The 19,748-nt window shown below is 40.4% G+C and overlaps 1 long non-coding RNA gene across 1 annotated transcript in view; it reads left to right on the top strand.

Annotated features, from left to right (window-relative positions):
* LOC102118468 (uncharacterized) overlaps positions 1-16,680 on the top strand; it is a 93,034-nt gene extending 76,354 nt beyond the window's left edge. Inside the window, exon 9 of the long non-coding RNA XR_012434685.1 lies at positions 15,745-16,680. This is a non-coding gene — a long non-coding RNA (uncharacterized lncRNA). The remainder of the gene's footprint in view (positions 1-15,744) is intronic.
* Positions 16,681-19,748: the final 3,068 nt, after the last annotated feature.

Below are 19,748 nucleotides of genomic sequence, written 5' to 3'. Positions count from 1 at the left end.
ATTTCTTTTCTGTTCTAGCCTCATATATTTGGGTAAGTCTTGCAGCTTCTCTGAGCTCAGCTTCCTCCTCTCATATGTTGGCTGAGGCTCAGAAGAGCTGGTGTCCTGTGTGCCTGCCAAAGTTATCATGCGGATTAAATGTGAGGATAGATGTGAAAGCAGTTTATGAGCTGTAAAGTGCAATGGTCACTCTGTCATGTTCTCTGGGCTGCACGTCCTCTGTCATGAGAGTTTATCTGGGAGGCAGGAAAGTAAGGAAAAAAGGAATTCCTGCAGAGCCAGCCCCACACATGAGCAGGAATTAGAAAGGTCATGTGGGATCCAGCAAAGCATCCAGGAGGCAGGATTAGTCATCATCCCAAGGCAGAGGCACTTGTTTGTTTCTACTCCAGGAATTTGTCATCATCGCAATTCTGCCACTCCCTGACTCTGCTTATTCTGAACCTGCCATTACTATTCAGCTTATTTCTATTCCTATCTCTCAGCCTTGTGGCTTTTGCTGCCTCATACCATTGTCTGTCTCCATCTTTCACGCTCAGCCTCCTCTCTGAGTTAGTTCTGCCTTTGTTTCTGTTAAGGACCGCTGACTCATTCTGTAGGTCTCACACTTCTACTGCCCAGGGAGAAGGTTCAGTTTGCTATCATCAATGTTGTGCTGGTAAATGTTTAATAACTGGTTCTCTGTGGGAGGCTGGGTGGGGGTACGGGAAACTCTGACACCTGTGTGTTGCCAATTCTCTTGGTACAGATACTCACACGAGAGATGGTTTCAAGATGCCGACATAATGTCACCTGGCTCCTCAAATCCTGAAAATGAAACAGTTGGAGCCCATAAGCTAGCGTAAGCCAGCTCCAGCATATCACTATGAGCCCTGTCTGCTGCCTCATAGCTGCTGGTCAGTCCAGCGATTGGCTGGTCTTGAACTGGGGTCCCATCCTGGTCCATTTAGCTGTGGTCAAGGTATCAGGATTATACATTTAACCTCTCTCTGAAAGTCCTGTGGACATAGGAACTTTCCAGTTTATTTGTTTGACTCTCATTTTACAGATGTCTCTGTGACTTCAATAAAATAAGGGGAGAGATAGAAAAGGAGGGTAAGTAAATATAAATTAGAAAATGATTAATGCCACAATAAAGGTGTAAAAGATGTAAAATGAGGGTTCAGAGCCAGGAAGTGTCACTTTCCAGTCAGTGGCAAACAAGGAAGACTTTATGCAGCAGATAACATTTTAACAGAGACTTCAAGAATGATAGGGTTTGGAGAGGTAGAAATAGAGGAGAAGGTGTTCAGGACACAAAGAAAAAAGTTTGAACAGAAGTGTGCAGTGAGGAGGCATGGAATAGGTATGGAGTTAGTAAACATTTCACTTTATTGGAGCAGAAAGTTTGTGAAGAGGAAAAAGTGATCCTATTATGAAGAAAAGTTGGACCGGGCATGGTGGCCCATGCCTGTAATCCTAGCATTTTGGAAGGTCACGGTGGGCAGATAGCTTGAGTTCAGGAGTTCCAGACCACCTTGGGCAACATGGTGAAACACTGTCTCTACAAAAAATATTATTTAAAATATTTATATTATAAATTATATTGTATTAGGTTGGTACAAAAGTAAGTGTGGGTTTTGCAATTATTAATACTTTTCATGGCAAAAACTCACTTACTTTTGCACCAAACTAATACAAAAATTAGCCAGGAATAGTGGTACACACCTGTGTCTACTTGGGAGGCTTCCTGAACCCAGGAAGTCGAGGTTGCGGTGAACCATGATCATGCCACTGCACTCCAGCCCAGGCAGTAGAGTGAGACCCTGTCTCCAAAAACAAAAGCAAAAACAAACAAACAAACAAACAAAAAAAAAAAAAAAAAAAAAAAAGAAAAGAAGAAGAGAAAAGTAGAGGACTTTTGGGTGTGTCAAATAAGCCTGAAATATCTTATACTGCTTTTCTGAGGTACTGTTTGCAAATAAAAGTGAAATACAAAATACAAATTATAATGCTATTATCTATTATTTTTACATGAATCTACTGAAATAGAGTCTTGAGAGCTTATGAGAGTAAGGTTTTGTTGAGTCACATAAATTGGTTCTGATCTTCTATTTTTTCAAATAGATGATATTATCATGGGTATTAGTTCTTGCACTGAATGGTGTCAGCAAGTTGAGGCAGAGCATTGGTGAGAATAAGACTGGGCTGAATCTGGAAGAAGAGAGATCCTACCTTGTTGCCAACTCAAGACATGGGCAAGTCATTTCTTTGCCAGCCTTGGTCCATCCTTATGCCTGTAATCTCGCAGGGTGGTTATTTGATGGTTGCTTTCTTAGCCTTCCCACGTCTATAATCACATACACTTGACCTCTTCAACTTTATTTTAAATGAAGTCATTCATTATTTGAGGACTGGCAAAGAGTAAAATTCTCCATGCCCTCAACTTGGAGACTCTTCCCTTGAGAATGAGTTACAACTGGAATCACTGCCAAGGTTCATATGTCAAGGGGGAGGAGAATTCTGGTTAACTGAATATCTTTGTTAAAGTGAAGATTAGCTAGCATGAACTGTTTAAACCCTTGCTGTTAGCAATATATCTAGAGTGTGCTAATTAACATCTCTAACTTAGGAAAACAGGAAAATAAGAATTAAGAAATATATATATTATATATATATATAAAATAAATACATATATATATATTTATATATATATATATATATGTACCAGCCTCTGTGATAGTTACTAGGAAACAGAATAATAATGGCTATCATTTATTGAACATTTTATTCTTCGCCAGATACTGTTCTGAGAGCTTTATGCACATCATCTCCTTCAACATTCCCAACAAATATAAAAACTAAGCAAACAGTTATAATACTTTGTAGTGGGCTGAATAGGGATCATCCAAAAATGATATGTCCGTATGCACATCCCTGGACCTGTGGCCTTATTTGGGAAGGGGGTGTTTGCGGATGTAATTAAGCACCTTGAGATGATGAGGTCATCCTGGATTATCCAAGATGGCCCTAAATACAGTGGCAAGTGCCGTTACAGGAGACACACAGGGAAGAAGCACACAGAGGAGGAGGCAATGGGACCATGGAGGCAGATATTGGGGTGATATAGCCATAAACCATGCCCCCAAATGCTGGAAGAGACAAGACACAGATCATCTTCTACAGCCTTGGTAGGCATGGCCCTACCAACACCTTGATATCAGACTGTGGGCCTCCAGAATTGTGCAAGCATGAATTTCTGATGTTTCCGGCCACCAAGTTTATGGTAATTTGCTACAGGAGCCATAAGAAACTAATAAATACCCATTTTACAAATATGAGAATGAAGCATAGAAGGGCCAATCAACTTACCTGAGATCTCACAGTTAGTAAGAAATGGCTGCAGGAGACTCACCTAGGCATCCTTAGAGTTTGCTTTCAACCTTAATAGACAACTGCACCTCATAATGTCTCTACCCCTAATGAGATATATAAGTGACCCAGTTACTCTGAAAAGTGCAATGGAAACTTGGGACAGACATAGGGTGCAGCTATAGGAGCACAAGAGGGGCATATAACCCTGCTTTTGAGGGGAGGCATGAGTATCAGGGAAAATATCCTGAGGGAGGTGATGATATTGAGCTGATAAAGATTTATTTTTTTTAATTTAAAAAAATTTTAAGTTCAGGGGTATGTGTGCAGAACATGCAGGTTTGTTACATAGGTAAATGTATATCATGGTGATTTTGTGCATAGACCATCCCATCATCCAGGTATTAAGACCAGCATCTATTAGCTATCCTTCCTGATGCTCCCCCTCCTCCCCACTACCCTCTGACAGGCCCCATTATGTGTTGTTCCCCACTTTGTGTCCATGTGTTTTCATCATTCAGCTCCCACTTATAAGTGAGAACATGAGGTATTTGGTTTTCTATTCCTGTATTAGTTTGCTGAGGACAATGGCCTCCCGCTCTATCCATTTCCCTGCAAAGGATATGATCTCATTCCTTTTTATGGCTGCATAGTATTCTGTGGTGTATATGTACCACAGTTTCTTTATCTAGTCTATCATTGATGGGACATACCATGTCTTTGTTATTGTGAATAGTGCTGCAATGGACTTACACATGCATGTATCTTTATAATAGAATGATTTATATTCCTTTGGGCATGTACAAGGAACTTAAACAAATTTACAAGAAGATTTTTTATGTTTTTTTTTTTAAGAGAGTAAAGTGGGGATATTTTTCCAAGCAGAAGGAGCAACCATAGCAGGTGAGAAAGAGCAGAGATGTTAAAAAGACTAAGTAGCTGGTCCTACATAGCAGGAAATTGTGGCCAATGTCTGGGAAGCCCTGACTTCAGATCCCATCTTCTTTCAGGCTGCCTTCCGGACTGAGAGGCAGGAGTGCTCTTTGTGTCACATCTTTCTCATTTCTTAGCTGTCTGACCTCTGCAAATTTGCTTAACCACCCTACACCTCAATTCCATCTGCTGTCAAAAGAGGGTAAAAATAATAGTGCCAGCTCTCTCTAACTCACATAAGACTCTGTGAGTAAAATCTTTGTAAATGGAAAGGCTTAGAAAAATATGAGTAATTGTTTATGTGATGAGCCTAAGTTTTTCTTTGGAATTTTATTTTTTGAGATAACTTTCCAGTTCAGCACAGTTTCTTGTGGTTTGCTGATTTCCCCTAAAAGTCTAGTAACATAAGTTTTCTCATTAACAGTTTTTAAGATATGGGCTTATTTTAATATTCCTCTCCAAATCATTCCAAGCAGTTTTCAAATGTTTTTCTCAAAAGTCCTGTAAAAACTCAATCCATTGATCATGGATTTTCATTGGATATATGAACACCAGACCTATATTACATTTGCCTCATGAAAGGTGTTCAGAAACACTCTTTACGTTAAATTTGGAGATCATAATAGAAGAGACTCCCAGCACCTCAGCTGAACAACACAGGTTTGCTTTATTTTAGAATGTCAGCACCTAGGTGTGGACTATGTCTTCTCATTCTGCAAACTGCAATCCAGCACAGCCATGCGTCTTCAATGCAGAAAATGTGGGTGTTTACAATAGGGTGGTATTTGTTCCTCCCTAATCTCTATCCAATTTTACAATTAAACTTTTACCTTGAAAAACCTAGCATGGCAAAATAAAGAGAACTATAAAGTCAGTCATAAATAAAAACCAGTCGCATATTTCAAAGACATGGGTGCCTGCATGTGCAATGTAAAGTCACATCATCTTGTATCCTGTCTTTAAAAAATTGTGTAAGAAGTAACAAGGGGTAACAGAGCAGAAATAGTGAGAAGACAGTTGTGTAATTAGCAAACAAATCTCTTTTCTTGGAGGGGATATACTGTCTCTATTACATAACTCTGCCAAAGTCTCTACAAGGGTGATGAAGACAGTAGGGTACAGTGGAAGGAAAAGTAACCTGGGAACCAGGCTATTTTGTTTTTTAATGTTCTTAAGCTCTTACGCTATTTGGCATTAGGTTTTTATTACATACAACTGTCCCTGTGGCTACAATAGTGGGTGTGTAGGGTAGAGGAGGGGGAAAATAAATTGAGTACATTCATTTGAGCTTGAAAAAGAAATCCAAATCCTAATGCCTTGGAATAGATCATCTCAATCTTTTAAATCATTCTAATAGGACATTTTTAGGCTGATTGTCCGTACTTGAACAAATCCCTGAGGTCAGGGTAATAGAGTCCTCACATATGTTGCATTATTTGTTCACTCTGGTAGCTGGGATAAGGGAGTGGTCAGTATTGGTGAATCACAATGATTTGCTTCCCCATTGGAAAAATGGGCTTTGTTTTCGGAAGAAGAAATGAGTGCTGGGCAGAGAAGGACATTAAATGTCCAGCAAATCTTTGAAACCCTATCAAGCCTTGATGGTAAGGATCCTACAGGATCCATGGTTGTTTCTGTGGTTCCCACTACATGCTCCCCATTCATTATCTCCCACCTGGAGTCACATCCTATTTTTTTGTCATTGAGTGTTCAGCTCCCATTTCATCACCTCTGTGGCACCTTCTCTGGCAGCTCTGATCCATAAAGGCTATTTTCTGTGATACAGCACTGTGCTTCACAGATCACCAGTCCACCATAGCTTGCTGAATCTGAATCTCATCCAATCACTTTTCCAGGTCATTTGCTTCCCTTAATGTGTCTCTCATTTCTTTCTGATTCTCCCTCTTCATTACCACCTTAGTTCATTCATTTCTTCTCACTTGGATAATTGTATGTTTTCTTCTTTGTCCCTCCAGCTAATTTCTCTTTATCTGCCATTTCTTTCAGGGCAATCTTCCCAAAAGGTACACAGCTCTGAACGTACCAACACTCTATTTAAAAATCGGTAAGGTAGAGAGGAAGGTAGTGCTGAGTGAAACTGAAATCTGCTATGTGCTGGAGTTTTCCTTCTGGAAAGCTGACAGCACACCTCTGACCCTTTCCAAAGGGTCTGATGTGAAATATTGTGACAAAGTTGGAATCAACTGGCAAGTATTTCAATAGATGTGCTAATAGCATGCAACAATGGGAAGGTGCCAGAACTGAACCGAGGTGGTGAATTGAGGTACAGATAAGCAAGTACCGAGGAAAAGGAGGCAAGAGGAATGCCAAAACTAGGGTGATACAAAGGAAGGAAACAGGGTTTGATGCTAATGATTATTGTCTGGCTTATCTGAGTAGTTTTTAAAGGGAGAGGAAGGGAGAGGTGTGTACCTACCTGTTGGTACTGTGGTGTGCCTTTATTATGTTTGGACATCCAAGCAGACCGATTTATTTGTTCCCTAAGCAAATATTTATGGAGTACGTACTCTATGCTAAGCACTGTGTATCAGAAGTAACTGCATACATGAGCCTTGGAGGGTGATTGTGGTTGATATGCACGGACATGGGTGAAAGGTAAGAGACATATTTTTAACTTTGTATTTTCCGACACATCCAGCTGTGTGCTTTCTGCCAAGCAGGTGCTCAAAATAGGTTTACTGAGTTGAAAACCAATTCATGCCACTAAAGGGTGTCCCATAGTCTCACAGGAATTAGGAAGGAGTGAGGAGCATCTTTAGTAAATAAACAATATGCTCATAGCACAAAAATATACAACTTTGGGTTTGTTAGACTTTGCTCTGTCTTACTTATTAACTAGAACTCAAATTTCCTTCATGTGATTGTTTTTCTTCTCTTTCTTCTTACTTTCCTAGTTTTCTTTCTGCAAAGTTCTCATCAACACGTTTCAATGAGTATAAATGAGGACTCCATGTCCCAAGAAACAGAGTAGCCAAGCAGTGAGGTGGCAGCGGGGAAGGAGTGGGGGAAAGAATGAGAGAGAGAGAGAGAGGGAGCGAGAGAGTTATGAAGTCTGAATCTCCTGGTGCTTGCCAAGTCTGCAGGAAATGACCTGATTGCATAAGAAAGATAGGATTGGTGATAAAAGTGCGGATAAATAGATGTGTGTGTGTGTGTATAAATATATGTATGTATGTGTATGTGTGTGTATATAGTCAGAGTATGTTGCTTATAGGGATAATGAATGTCTTTGACCCTGACACTCCCTCACTGACAAAAAATAAAAAGGTGTTTTTGTCTATGACTGGTGTGGAAGTGGAGAACAAACATGCCAATAACCATAGGATGGTGGTCTTGATCACAAGGGTGAACCAGCCTGGAGTGAATGGGATGGTACTGTGACTCTTGGTATTGGTATTCTTCATCCAAAAGTTGGTGTCCTGGGTCCTGGGCAGAAGCAGCAGCAGCAACAGGAGCAAAGAGAGGGTGATTCAGTGGACAAGGGAGACAGAATGAACATTTTGATGTCTCTGTTGACCAGAAATAGCAGCACTGCAATCTAGAGAGCAAAAGAGAAAAGGTGGAAATGTAAACTTCACAGCACCTATAAGACATTCTCCTAAGGCCCAGCAGCATTCTGGGAGCACGTGGAAATGCTGGGGGCAAGAGGGATCAAAGTTGTGTCTGGTCCTCTTTCTCCCTGGCTGGTGGGGCCTGGAGAGCAGCTGTTTTAATTAGAGTCATCCCTGAGGTCTGTATGAACTTCCTCTTCCAGCTGTATGGTGGACAAGATGAGCTAGAAGCATTTATACTGTGGAATATCTACATGCTGAATAAATCACAAAGAAACCATACTTGCCTGTGCATTGTTGAGCCCACAAGAAAGTAACGAATGTCCTAAAACCCACAACTCAAACAAATCGTGAGCTGACACAAGAGAGGTGAGTGATTGTGAAGGCAGAGTCATCCTGGGTAAAATGATGCAACAAGGTGCCTGAAGCTTTGAGGATTATTGATCGCACGAGGTATGAGAAAATGGATCCGGAGGTCATGCAAGAGGGAGGATGCTGGGCTTGAGATGCCCTCCTAAAGGTTCACTCTCACAGGGTCTAAATAATCAGTGAAAAGCTAGACTGAAGAAACAAACAAACAAAAAAGCCTGTGTGTCACTGCTGTGACTCTGGGTAGAATTTAATTTGTGACAGTACTAGTCGCCAGTGGAATTTGTTAGCTCTGGTACAGGTCTGTTCTCATATGGATCCAGGGTTACTTTAATACCATCCATAAAGTCAGAGAAAATAAAGCCAATAACTTAAAGCATCGCTAGTTTGAGAGCCATTCCTATTGTTCAAAAATAGCAGATGCAGAGTACCTTGGGGAGTCAGCATCTTCAGCTTAGAGCCTCCAGGGTGCTCCCAGGTTAACTTCAGGCAAGTAAGAACTCCTAGGGAAAAATGACAAAACACACATGGAAGCAGGCCATCATGGATGAGAGTCAGTCTGAACAACTATGAACAGATTTTGACCCCTGAAGTCTTCAAATTTTATTCTGGTATTATCAGGTACAGAAGACATTCTACCTAAGAATACCATATTTAAAGAAATAAAGAGAATAAAGATAGCAAGGAAAAATGAATTATCAAAGAATAAAAGGGAACTCTGGAGATAAAAATGTAATTATTAAAATTATGAATAAAGAAGGGATTTATCATAAGGATGATATGACAGCTAACAGGTACATATCATTTATTATATACTAGACCTTGCTTTGCAGACACACCTGAAGAAAGGAGTGAACTGGAAGTTAGATCTGGAAAAATTACCTTTAGAGAGACCAAGAGAGAAAAAATATAAATGTGAGTGCTGTGGTTCAAATTTACTAGTGTGGTATCTTAGACCTAAATTTTATAACCCATCTGAGTCTTACTTTCCTCAGCTATAAAATGAAAACACAGAGGAGGTGATTTGGTGGATTTCATTGTAGGACTATTTTTGGAGTTTAGGTTTGTCAACACTGAAAAAGTAAAGTACTAAGTAAGAGAAGGTGAGACTGATTTGAACTAGCCTCAATATTTTCTGTATACATTTTTGGGGAATATTTTCTTGGCTTTTTAAAATTTCCACTGTTATGTAGATTTAGAAATTGCATGTATATTTGCCCAATTATAATTTAATGCTTCGAAATAGCATTTTATCTTTTCCAAATCTTATAAATGACTTAGAACCATCATGACTTGGGAAGAGAATGTCACAGACATCCCACAGCAGGTATTTTCTGTTCATCAGATCATATCATTTTCATGTCCCATGAGTCACAGCAAATTCATACATTATTAGAAGCTGATTTAGTAAATGAATTATCATTTAAAAGCCCTCTTAGTTAGAACAACTTTAATGTTTATATCCTTTCAGGATTTAGAATCTTGGAAAACAAAATTCTGTTTTGGAATGCTGCCCATTTAATGGGATTGTGTGGACAATTGAAGAGATAATGGAAATATAGTTAGTTGCTCATAGTAGATACTTATCCCTTTCGTTGTTTGAGGTTTGCAAATGACAAAAACAAACTCTAGCTTATTTAAGCAGGAAAGGAATTAAATGGAAGGAAGGCAAGGTGGAAATGCTCATAGAATTGGTAAGAAGACTGGAGAAACAGCCTTAGAAGGTGAGCAGAAACCACCGGAGGCAAGGCCCAGCCACCATCAACCAAGCCCCAATCGATGAAGAAGCTGATTGGCATCTCTGAACTGGAAACTTATCACACACCAGTGGATCCTTGAATCAACTTCTTTGACAAATGATCTCCATCACTATTGTGACTCTGAAGTCATCCACATAGTGTAGTGTAGGTCATATGCTGGAAACCTTGTGACTACAGGGTGGAGAGGGTATCTGGCCTCCTTTCCTTCTGTCCTAACAGAATATTGATATTAATGCAGTCAAGATGCAGAACAATTTCTTCACAGTATTAGTCCGTTCTCATGCTGCTATGAAGAAATACTTGATACTGGGTAATTTATAAAGAAAAGAGGTTTAATTGACTCACAGTTCCACAGGGCTAGGGAGGCCTCAGGAAACTTACAATTGAGGCAGAAGGGGGAGCAAACATGTCCTTCTTCACATGGCAGCAGAAAGGAGAAGTGCCAGCAGGGGAAATGCCAGACACTTGTAAAACCATCAGATCTCACTCACTATCATGAGAACAGCATGGAGGAAACCACCTCCATGATTCAGTTACCTCCCACTGGGTCCCTCCCATAACATGGTGGCATTATGGAGATTACAAATCAAGATGAGATTTGGATGGGAACACAACCAAACCATATTAATCACCAACACGGTGACTGTAGTAAATAACAATATGTTGTATTCTTGAAAAATGCTGAGTAGATTTTAAGTGTTATTGCCACAAAGGACAACTGTGTGAGGTAATGCATAAGTTAATTAGCTAGATTTAGCCATTCTACAATGTATATATATTTCAAAACATCCTGTTGTACATAATAAATAAATATGATTTTACCTGTCTACTAAAAAATTTTTAAAAGGACAGGATTGCTATTTTAAAAAATCAAAACAATACAGAATGTTCTCCTTTTCATGAGAGATCCCCAAATCCAACTCACCTGAGTTACTTCTTTCAAAATTGTGATACATACACACATATACATATAATGTGATTTCCTATAAAAATTAAAGAATATCTATTTCAACAAACATTTTTGAAACTTTTCATGCAACAATCTGAGCAAATCACTTTCCGCGCACAATAACTTCTATTCTTTTTTGTGAGTCTGTGGCTTCCATGCTTTTCCAGCTCTCTCTTCTTCCCCTCCTCTAGGCTGCGAACTCCTTGGCAGATGGGACTATCCATCATTGCTGCATCTTCGGCACTTAGCTGCATTCCCTATACATGGTGCCTCCCAACATATGTGTGTAGGATGTCAGGAGGACCATATTGTCTAGAAAGAAAAAAAAATAGTCCAATGGAGAGCCTTGCAATGTATAGCAATCTCTCACTGAAGGCAAGTCCTAAGATGCCTAGAAACCAGAGTTTCAATTTGACCTTGGGCAGGGAAGTGGGAGCAGGAAAATCTCACTGCCCTCTCTAGCTGGCATGGTCTGCACATTTTCACAGCAGGTCTCCCTGACTCATTCAGAAACAGTCTCCTTGCCTTTCCCTCTGGGTGAAAAAATGGCAAATCCCCATCTCTCTCAAAGTGCGTTGCATTGCTGCTTGTTCTTGAAGCTTATTTTCAGAAAGCAAGAAGTCACTTCTTGTGACATCCCACAGCAGGGGATGCATTTTTGGCACAATTCAACAAACATTTCCTCAAAACCCTACTGAGTTGCAGTAGGTGCTGATAACCCAAAAACTAATTCAACCACCAGTCATAAATTAATAAGCATTTTCTGAGCACCTACTACATGCCAAGAAGAGGACAAAACACTCAGGCCAGTCCAAGGAGAGTAAGATGTGGTCCCTGGCCTCTCATAGATAAAAATTTTCTGGAGAAGATATGAGTAGATTATTAACAACATTGAAGTAAAATAGCATGAGTGTTATACCAGCAGTGCAAACACCATGTTTGGGGAATGTTGAGGTGGTATCTATTTTGATCACCTTGTGTAAACGCAACTGACCTAAAACTTTTTGGAATAATAATACACATCAGCTACAAAATAGAGCAGTTTCTCTCTTGTCTCTCTCTCTCTCTCTGTTAATTATAATCAGTAGATAGGGAGGTTATCTTCTCTTGGCTCTCCTTGGGAGGAAGCAGGAGGAAGTAGAAGGAAGCAGGAGGAATGGTTGGCTTCAGGGTGAAGGTGGCATTTGCAGAGTCGTAATAGATTACTAGAATTCACTGGAGAAACGGGAATGAGGAGAGAACAACATGTGCAAAGGCAAAGAGGGCGTGCAATGCAGGTGGTTTAGGAAAAAAGTTAAATCTAGTGTTATTGGAGCACAAACATGAACTTCAGATTAAATTGCACACTCCAAAAACATACTTCCTTGGAGAAGAAAGGGGAAAAGTGAATCATTCCTCCATACCATTTTCACTGGCAACCTGCCCTAATCAGAATAGCAAACACTCATGTAGCATTTAACATATGCTTGTACTGTTCTGTTTTTCATATAATCTCCTCACAACACCCTGCCATATACTATTATACCATACATATTTATTATCTTTTTACATACGTGTAGGCTGAAATGCAAAGAGGTTAAATGGTTTCGTCACACAGCCGTTAAGTAGTAGAGGGATTTTAATTCAGGCAGCCTAGTGGTATTTCAACCCTTAACTGCTGCATTTTACTGCTGTATGCAAAGGGGTGTGCCATGCTCTGGAGATACAGAGGTGGCCATGGGTGTGATTTTACCCTGCTCTCTAGAGCTTACATTCAGGGAGGAGGATTCAAATAAGCAAAATTAAGCATGAAATTAAGCACCTATTTCCAATTAGGAGTGCACCTGAAGTGTAAACCAGGGGGTTCTGGCCTGGAGTGGGGTCACAGGTACTGAAGAGTCAGGACAGACAGTTGTACCTGAGTACGTGACAGTCATTCTGTGGCCTGCAGGATGAACGGGAGTGACACAGGAAGAAAGGATAGAGACTGTGAGGACAAGCCTGTTTTTGGAGCAGGAATCATGCTATGTGAAGGTCTTGGGCAAGAAGAGCAGGCCTCCTTCAATATACCAGCAGAAAGAAGGCTGGTGAAGTCCAAAGCCAATTTTGTGGGGTTTTTATTAAGTCAAAGGTGGTCAGGAGGTGGAAATCTCATTCTGCAGGATCTGCTATAATTTTGCTTCTTATCCTAAGAGCAATGGGAATTCTCTGAGTGATTCTAAGGAGGGGATTTGCATGATTTGCATTTTTTAAAAAACACACTCAGGCTGTTGTTTGAGGAACAAATTGTGAGTGTGTTTGTGTGTGTGTATGTGTGTGAGAGAGACAGAGAGAGAAAGAGAGAGAGAGAGAGATGGGCAGGAAAGGAGAGCCAGAGTGGCTGCTAGGAGCCCTTGTAGGAGGCCAGTGTAGTAATGACTGTGGCTTAGACCTGAGGGTGGCTGTGGGGGTGAAGAGAATCACAACGATTCATGAGATGTTTTGGAGTTAGGATTCACAGGACACAGAAACTGAGGAATGATTGCACTGAGGAGTGACTAGGGAGCAACGAAGACAGTTTGCTTGAGCTGACTCCCAAATTTCACAACTCTCTGGAGTGACTGTTGCTAAAATTTCCAGCAAACGGCACGGAATAAATATTCTAGGCTTTGTAGACCATATGGTCTCTTGTAACTACTCAACACTGCCGTGTAGCGCAAAAGCAGCCATAGAGGATAGTAAACAAATGGGCATGGCTGTATTCCAGTGAAACCTTCCTTACGCACAGAAATCAGCCTAGACTTGGCCTGTGGGTCCTAGGTGGCCAACTCCTGGTCTGGAGTGTGTGAAGGTCACTGAGAAATGGTCTCCTAGAGGAGCACCAGCTAGGCAAGTAATTTCTCACTTGGTTTCCTCCTCAAGACACCACCATATAAGAGCCATTATGATGATCTTCATTACCCCTGCAACTATCAATTGACTTTTCCAAGGCCACATAGCTAGCATATGGCAAAGTCAGTGTTTGAACCCAGATCTTTATTTCCAAGTCCATTAAAAACCTTCCAACCACCCCATGCTATCACCGCTTCCATTTCCTTCCGCAACTGTCCCATGATGGTGGCAAACTTTGTTTTGCAAGCTTTTTTCACTCTTCCCGAAGGAAACTTTTCCTTTTTGAATGATTTTTAAACAGCCAAACAAAAAGGGACAGTGAGTCTCCAAACGTGCCATTGCTGCTTTTGTTCAGTACAATAGACTTTATCTTGCTTTGTCCAGTTTCTACGAAGTGGGACATAGGGGTTTTGTTTTCAGGAAATCAGCATCCTATTTTTCTCTTTTTTTTTTTTTTTTGCTCCTGACACAATTTTGTCTTCGAGATAAACTGTTATTTTCATTCCCTCCATTTGAGCCCCGTGTAGAACGTTTTCTATTAAAATTTAAATAAGCCACTTCAGAGACAGATGAAGATGTGAAGCTCAGATGAGCTGATTCACTAGAATTTGTTCCTGAGAATATAACTTATTTGCTCTTATAGCTTATGCAACTGGGTTTCATAATAGAAGTTTTAAGTGGGCCAGCATCGTGCTGCTACAGTCATTTCATCCAAATTCTCCAGCTAGAACAGCCAATTGCAAAGGGAGAAAGGAGGAACATAAACTCTCAATTCCCCTGCCCCAGAGAGATGCAATTATTATTCCAGGAAATTGCTGGCAGCTGACATGTTTTTGAAGATACATTGAATTCTGTTTGTGTGATCCTCAATCAGTATACATTGCAATAAAATACTTTGCTACTAGCTGACTGTCCGAATTTTTCTCTTTTTCCTTTGATTGAAGTAGGAGACAGAGCTTAACAAGTTGGAGATGTGTATATGGGGATCGGGGTGCTGAGAAGAGGTAGTAGTGGGAACAGAGAGCAGGATGGGTGCTGAAGTAGAACACAGGCAAGGTCAAAAACTGAGTTGGTGTGCAAAGACCCAAGAGGAGAGACTAGATGGCTTCTAAATCAGATGATCTAAAGTCAAGGGATAGAGTGAAACATTCAAAGACCAAGTAGATGAGACAAATGTAAGTAAAGTGTGGGAGGGGTAGAGCAAAGTGGGAGTTATTCTGAGTGATTACAGAGAAGAGCATAATGCAAGCTGTGTTCCTTACCAATCAGTGTTCTGAAAGAGATTGATTCTTTGAATAATCTTGAAAATACATAATTTTTTATTCTTGGAGAGACATATTGATAGAAATAACAATGAAAATAATGATAATGATAAAAAGTAAATATATAGATGATTGCTGATATAAACCTTACTACCACCTACAAATATACAATCTTACTCCCTTTCTGGGTATATTGAAAAAATGTATTTTTGCTGTTATTGAAGTTAGCTATAGACAGGTGACTCCCTGGGCCAATGAAATGTGAGTAGAAGTAACATGCAGACGTGCTAGTGTTCACATTTTCTGTCTGCTTTTCTTCTTGCATCTGTAAGTGATGCTATTTCCAGAATAAAGATGACTCCAACCCCTACCCCACAGCCAACATGTAATGAATATGTAGGATGAAGAAGTAACTGTTTTTCTAAACCACTGAGATTTTGAGATTGTTTTTTATAGAAGCATAAGCACTCCTATCCTGACTGATAAAATAATGAAACCTAGAGTTTAGTAGCTTCATGAAACCATTAAATGATCACTCCCTATGTGCCAAATACTATTCACAGAATTTTCCATGTGCTTACACAATAGTGTATTATCAGGAGCTCTGGCACATCTGTGAGAAAATAAGTAGGTAAATAGTATATAGAGCAACAGAAGCCCCTCATTCCTATTATCTTTTTTTTTTTTTTTTGACACAGAACCTATTGATGTCTTATGGAACGCAATCAGATAACACACATTGAAAAACTTAGGCTTGAAACATGCTCCACTGTCCATGGCTGAGCCAGGATATCACCAGCTGCAGAGAGAGTGGAAGCCTTACATAGTGGGCTAAAAGGAGATGATGGATTTACAATGCTGGCAGCTTCTCTTCTCCTGTGCTTGTTTCCATGGCAGTGCCTGAGATGATCAGTGATTCTTCATTAAATCATGACTCTGACCCTCAACTAACATTTAGTACCCAGGAGGAGTTTGGAAATAGAGCACTGAGGAAGTCGAGGGCTTGCTTTTTTGGTGAAATGGTCTTCCCAGAGGAAAACTTCCAGGATGCTACCTTCTTTCTGACCCAAAGCTCCGGGGCAAGATAAAATTCCTCACCTGTTGAATAGCTAGGGGAGCAACTAAGGCTAAGATCAAGAGTAAAGGAAGGGTAATCTTAGGAAGGTAAGGGTCATTTGGCTAAAACAGCCATGGCCAGTACTTCTCTATCCGTCGTAGTGCTATGATTACAGTGGTGATGTGATGAATTTATTACAGAGAAGCTGGGTGACCACAGCATTGTTCTCAAAATCACTGGGTATCTTGAGGTCAGTCACTGGGCCAGGTAATCAAAGAGGCAATAAGGTTGGATGTAGAAGCTGCATGGGAAGGATGCAGGGCCCTTGTGTTTGTTGTTTCCATTGCTGCAACAAATTTCTCAGGACCATTGCATGTCTGGCTCTTTCTCATCATTCAGGTATTTCCTAAAATGGTATCTCCTGAGGGGACTTCACTGACTTCTGAACTGAAAAAGGGCCTGGTTACATCACTCTGTTTTACTTGTGCCCCAGAACTCATCACAACCTAAAAATTTTCTTATTGATTTATTTGTTTATTATGTGTCTTTCCTTAGTAAAATATAAGCACCATAAGCATAGAGACCTTGTTATGTTCAACAACGGACCCCCAGTGTCCAGCACAGTATCTGACACCTAACAAAAGCTCAATCAGTATTGGAGAATGATCAGCTGAATAAATGAATTATTGAGTGAACAGCTGCCACAGAAACTAATAGAGCTCCACACAGTGAAACGTGCACAGAATGAGCAGAAAGAAATGCTAATGTGATAGCAGCCTAGGAACAACAGAAGATAGAAGTAGGTAAAGTACTCTGTCTATACTACAAGCTGGGGATGCAGTGTTGCCCCGTCCCAAAGGTTACCATTCACATCTAATGTCACCAGGGCTGGGTTTGGGGCACCTACTCTATGCTTCCAGAACCTACATAGGTTAACACTAGCTAAGCATCCATAATCCAGGAGTGTGAAGATTTGCTAACTTACCTACCTCAATAACTAGCCCATATATTCCTAGAACCACTGTGTCTTATTTGTAACAGTGTTCAACATATAGACATGATATTTAATAAAAACCTGTGGAATGGGTAAATGAATGCATAATTATGTTACATAGACAACTCACTTGACATCTCAACCCAATCGCTAACTCCTCTAGCTTCAGCCTACTGCAGACTTTGGGCCCAGAATGGCAAAATGTTTCATCATGCATGACATACTGGTTACTGTCAGTGACTACTTAAAGGGATGCAAAGAGAAGGGACTTAAGGCTGATTCTAGTGTCAAATGAAAATGAGTACCATGATGGGTTAGTTCGGTTTGCACTGGGCAAGGGGCAGAGGAATAGCATGAGATTCCTGTATTTCCTAAGCTGACTTTGTGGCCATGGATGTTGCCTCATTAGTAAAAATGACTCCAACTTGACCCAATTTTTTCAACCATCTCTTTGTAGTCAGTATATCAATCCTATGCATAAATCACACTTTGTGGGTTTTAAACTCTTCTCCTTGTATTCTCTTCTTGTTAAGACAGATTTAATACTGTATACCATAGCGAGAGCCATGTTCCAGGACAAGAAAGTGACATAAGGAAATGTGAGTGGGAAAAGAAAAAAAAAAAAAGGTAACTTGGATGTTTAAAAATTGGAAAGAAAGAACAGGAAAAAGAAAGAGCAGGAAGAGTAGGTTAAAATAATTACTAAAAAAAAAAGATAGAATGCAAATATTTTCTTGAGTAGAAATATCAGATGTGAGGCTTTAAAATAGGCCTATTAATACCTGACCTCTCTGAAATCAGAGGGCGAAATCAGATGTTCACTTGAGATTTTATCAGCTTTATAAGTTAATGACTCTCTTGGTTCATTAAACAAGAATCTTTTTCCTAGTTTCCTCTCCTTCTCCTCTCTTCTCCCCTCCCTCCCTCCCTCCCTCCCTCCCTCCCTCCCTCCCTCCCTCCCTCCCTCCCTCCCTCCTTCCTTCCTTCCTTCCTTCCTTCCTTCCTTCCTTCCTTCCTTCCTTCCTTCCTTCCTTCCCTCCTTCCTTCCTTCCTTCCTTCCCTCCTTCCTTCCTTCCTTCCTTCCTTCCTTTTCTCTTCCCAGGTCTAGGCTAGAGCTATCTTCCTTGAGCACATGGGAAAATAAGCATTTGAACAAAATCAGGGATTTGCCATGAATAAAAAAGAAAACAGAGTTGAGGGGTTAGTTATGCAGCCAAGAATGTCTGCTGTCATTTATATTTATATTTCAAAATCTCAGCCAACTGCCACTTACTTAGTAGGTCCTCTGAAATAACTGTGGCAAGAAAACCCCGTTCTTTCTCATACTTCCAGCTGCCTACTCAATATTTTCACTTGGATGCATGTAGACAATTTAGACTCAAGAAGCCTCAGACTAAAATTAATCTCCCTTATCTAAAATCTGCTCTTTTCTTTCTGTTTATTTTTTCAGTAGACGGTGTCACCATTCTTCCAATTTACTCAAGCTAAAAGCTTCAGAGACCATTAAATGTCTCACTCTCCATCATCTCCAGCATTAAATTGGTCTCCAAATTTTGCATAGCTACCTGTTGACCTGATGTCCTCCACTATATTTTGCTACTGCTGCAGATAATTTAGCTCTTATGCCCTCTTGCCTGGTCACTACATCTGGTCTTCCTGCCTCCAGACATACTTCTTTCCAATCTATCTGCCTTATGGTGTACATTATGGTCAACCTTGCATGCATACCTAACAGATTGTCTCTCTTGCTTGTAACTCTTCAGACGCTTTTTGTTATGGAATGAGTTATGTCCCTCCAAACAGATATGTTGGAGTACTACCCCTCAGTACCTCAGAATATGATCTCATTTGGAGACAGTGTCTTTACAGAGATAATCAAATTAGAATTTGGTCATCAGGATGGGCACTAATTCAATATGACTGATGTTCTTATGCAAAAGGGAAATCTTAACACAGATATGCGCACAGGGAGAGTATATAAGGTGAGTGTGGAGATTGGGGTAATTGCCAGCAAACCACCAGAACCTTGGAGAAAAGCATGGCAAAGATTCTTCTTCACAAGCCTTAGAAGAAACCAACTCTGCTGACACCTGAACAGAAACCAACTCTGTTCTCAGACTTTCAGCCCCTAGAACTGTGAGACAATACATTTCTGGCCTTTAAGCTACTCAGTCTGTGGTATTTTGTTAATGGAAACCTTAGCAGACTAGTGCACTTCCCCTTGCCTACTAGGTAAAACCCATGTCCTTTATCATGATGTAGAAGGTAATCCAAGATCTGGTTCTGGCCCATTTTCTAGCATTTCTCACCTTTCTGTCCTCAAGAGATGGCCTATGTAGAATCTTCTCAGGGTTCTATGAACACACCTCTATTATTATTATATATATTCCTTTATTTTCTTGCTACATCACATTTGTCCTTTGAAAGTCAGATCAACTGCCATCTTTTCACAGAGGCCTCTTCAACTCTGTCTCTCTATAGCGAGTTTTCTCTGTTCTGTTCTCTCCTAGCACTTGTGCAAGCCTCCACTGAAACACTTACTCCATTGGGTTATGTTGGTCTCTGTGTTAAGTGTCTCTGTCTAGACCGAGAGAACACAGTGGGTGGAGATCACTTCTGACTCACCTTTCCATCTAGTGTCCAGCCCCGGG

This window comes from Macaca fascicularis, chromosome 5, assembly GCF_037993035.2.
Source record: "Macaca fascicularis isolate 582-1 chromosome 5, T2T-MFA8v1.1".
Lineage (NCBI taxonomy): Eukaryota > Metazoa > Chordata > Mammalia > Primates > Cercopithecidae > Macaca > Macaca fascicularis.
This window is presented reverse-complemented; position numbering and strand designations above follow the sequence as displayed.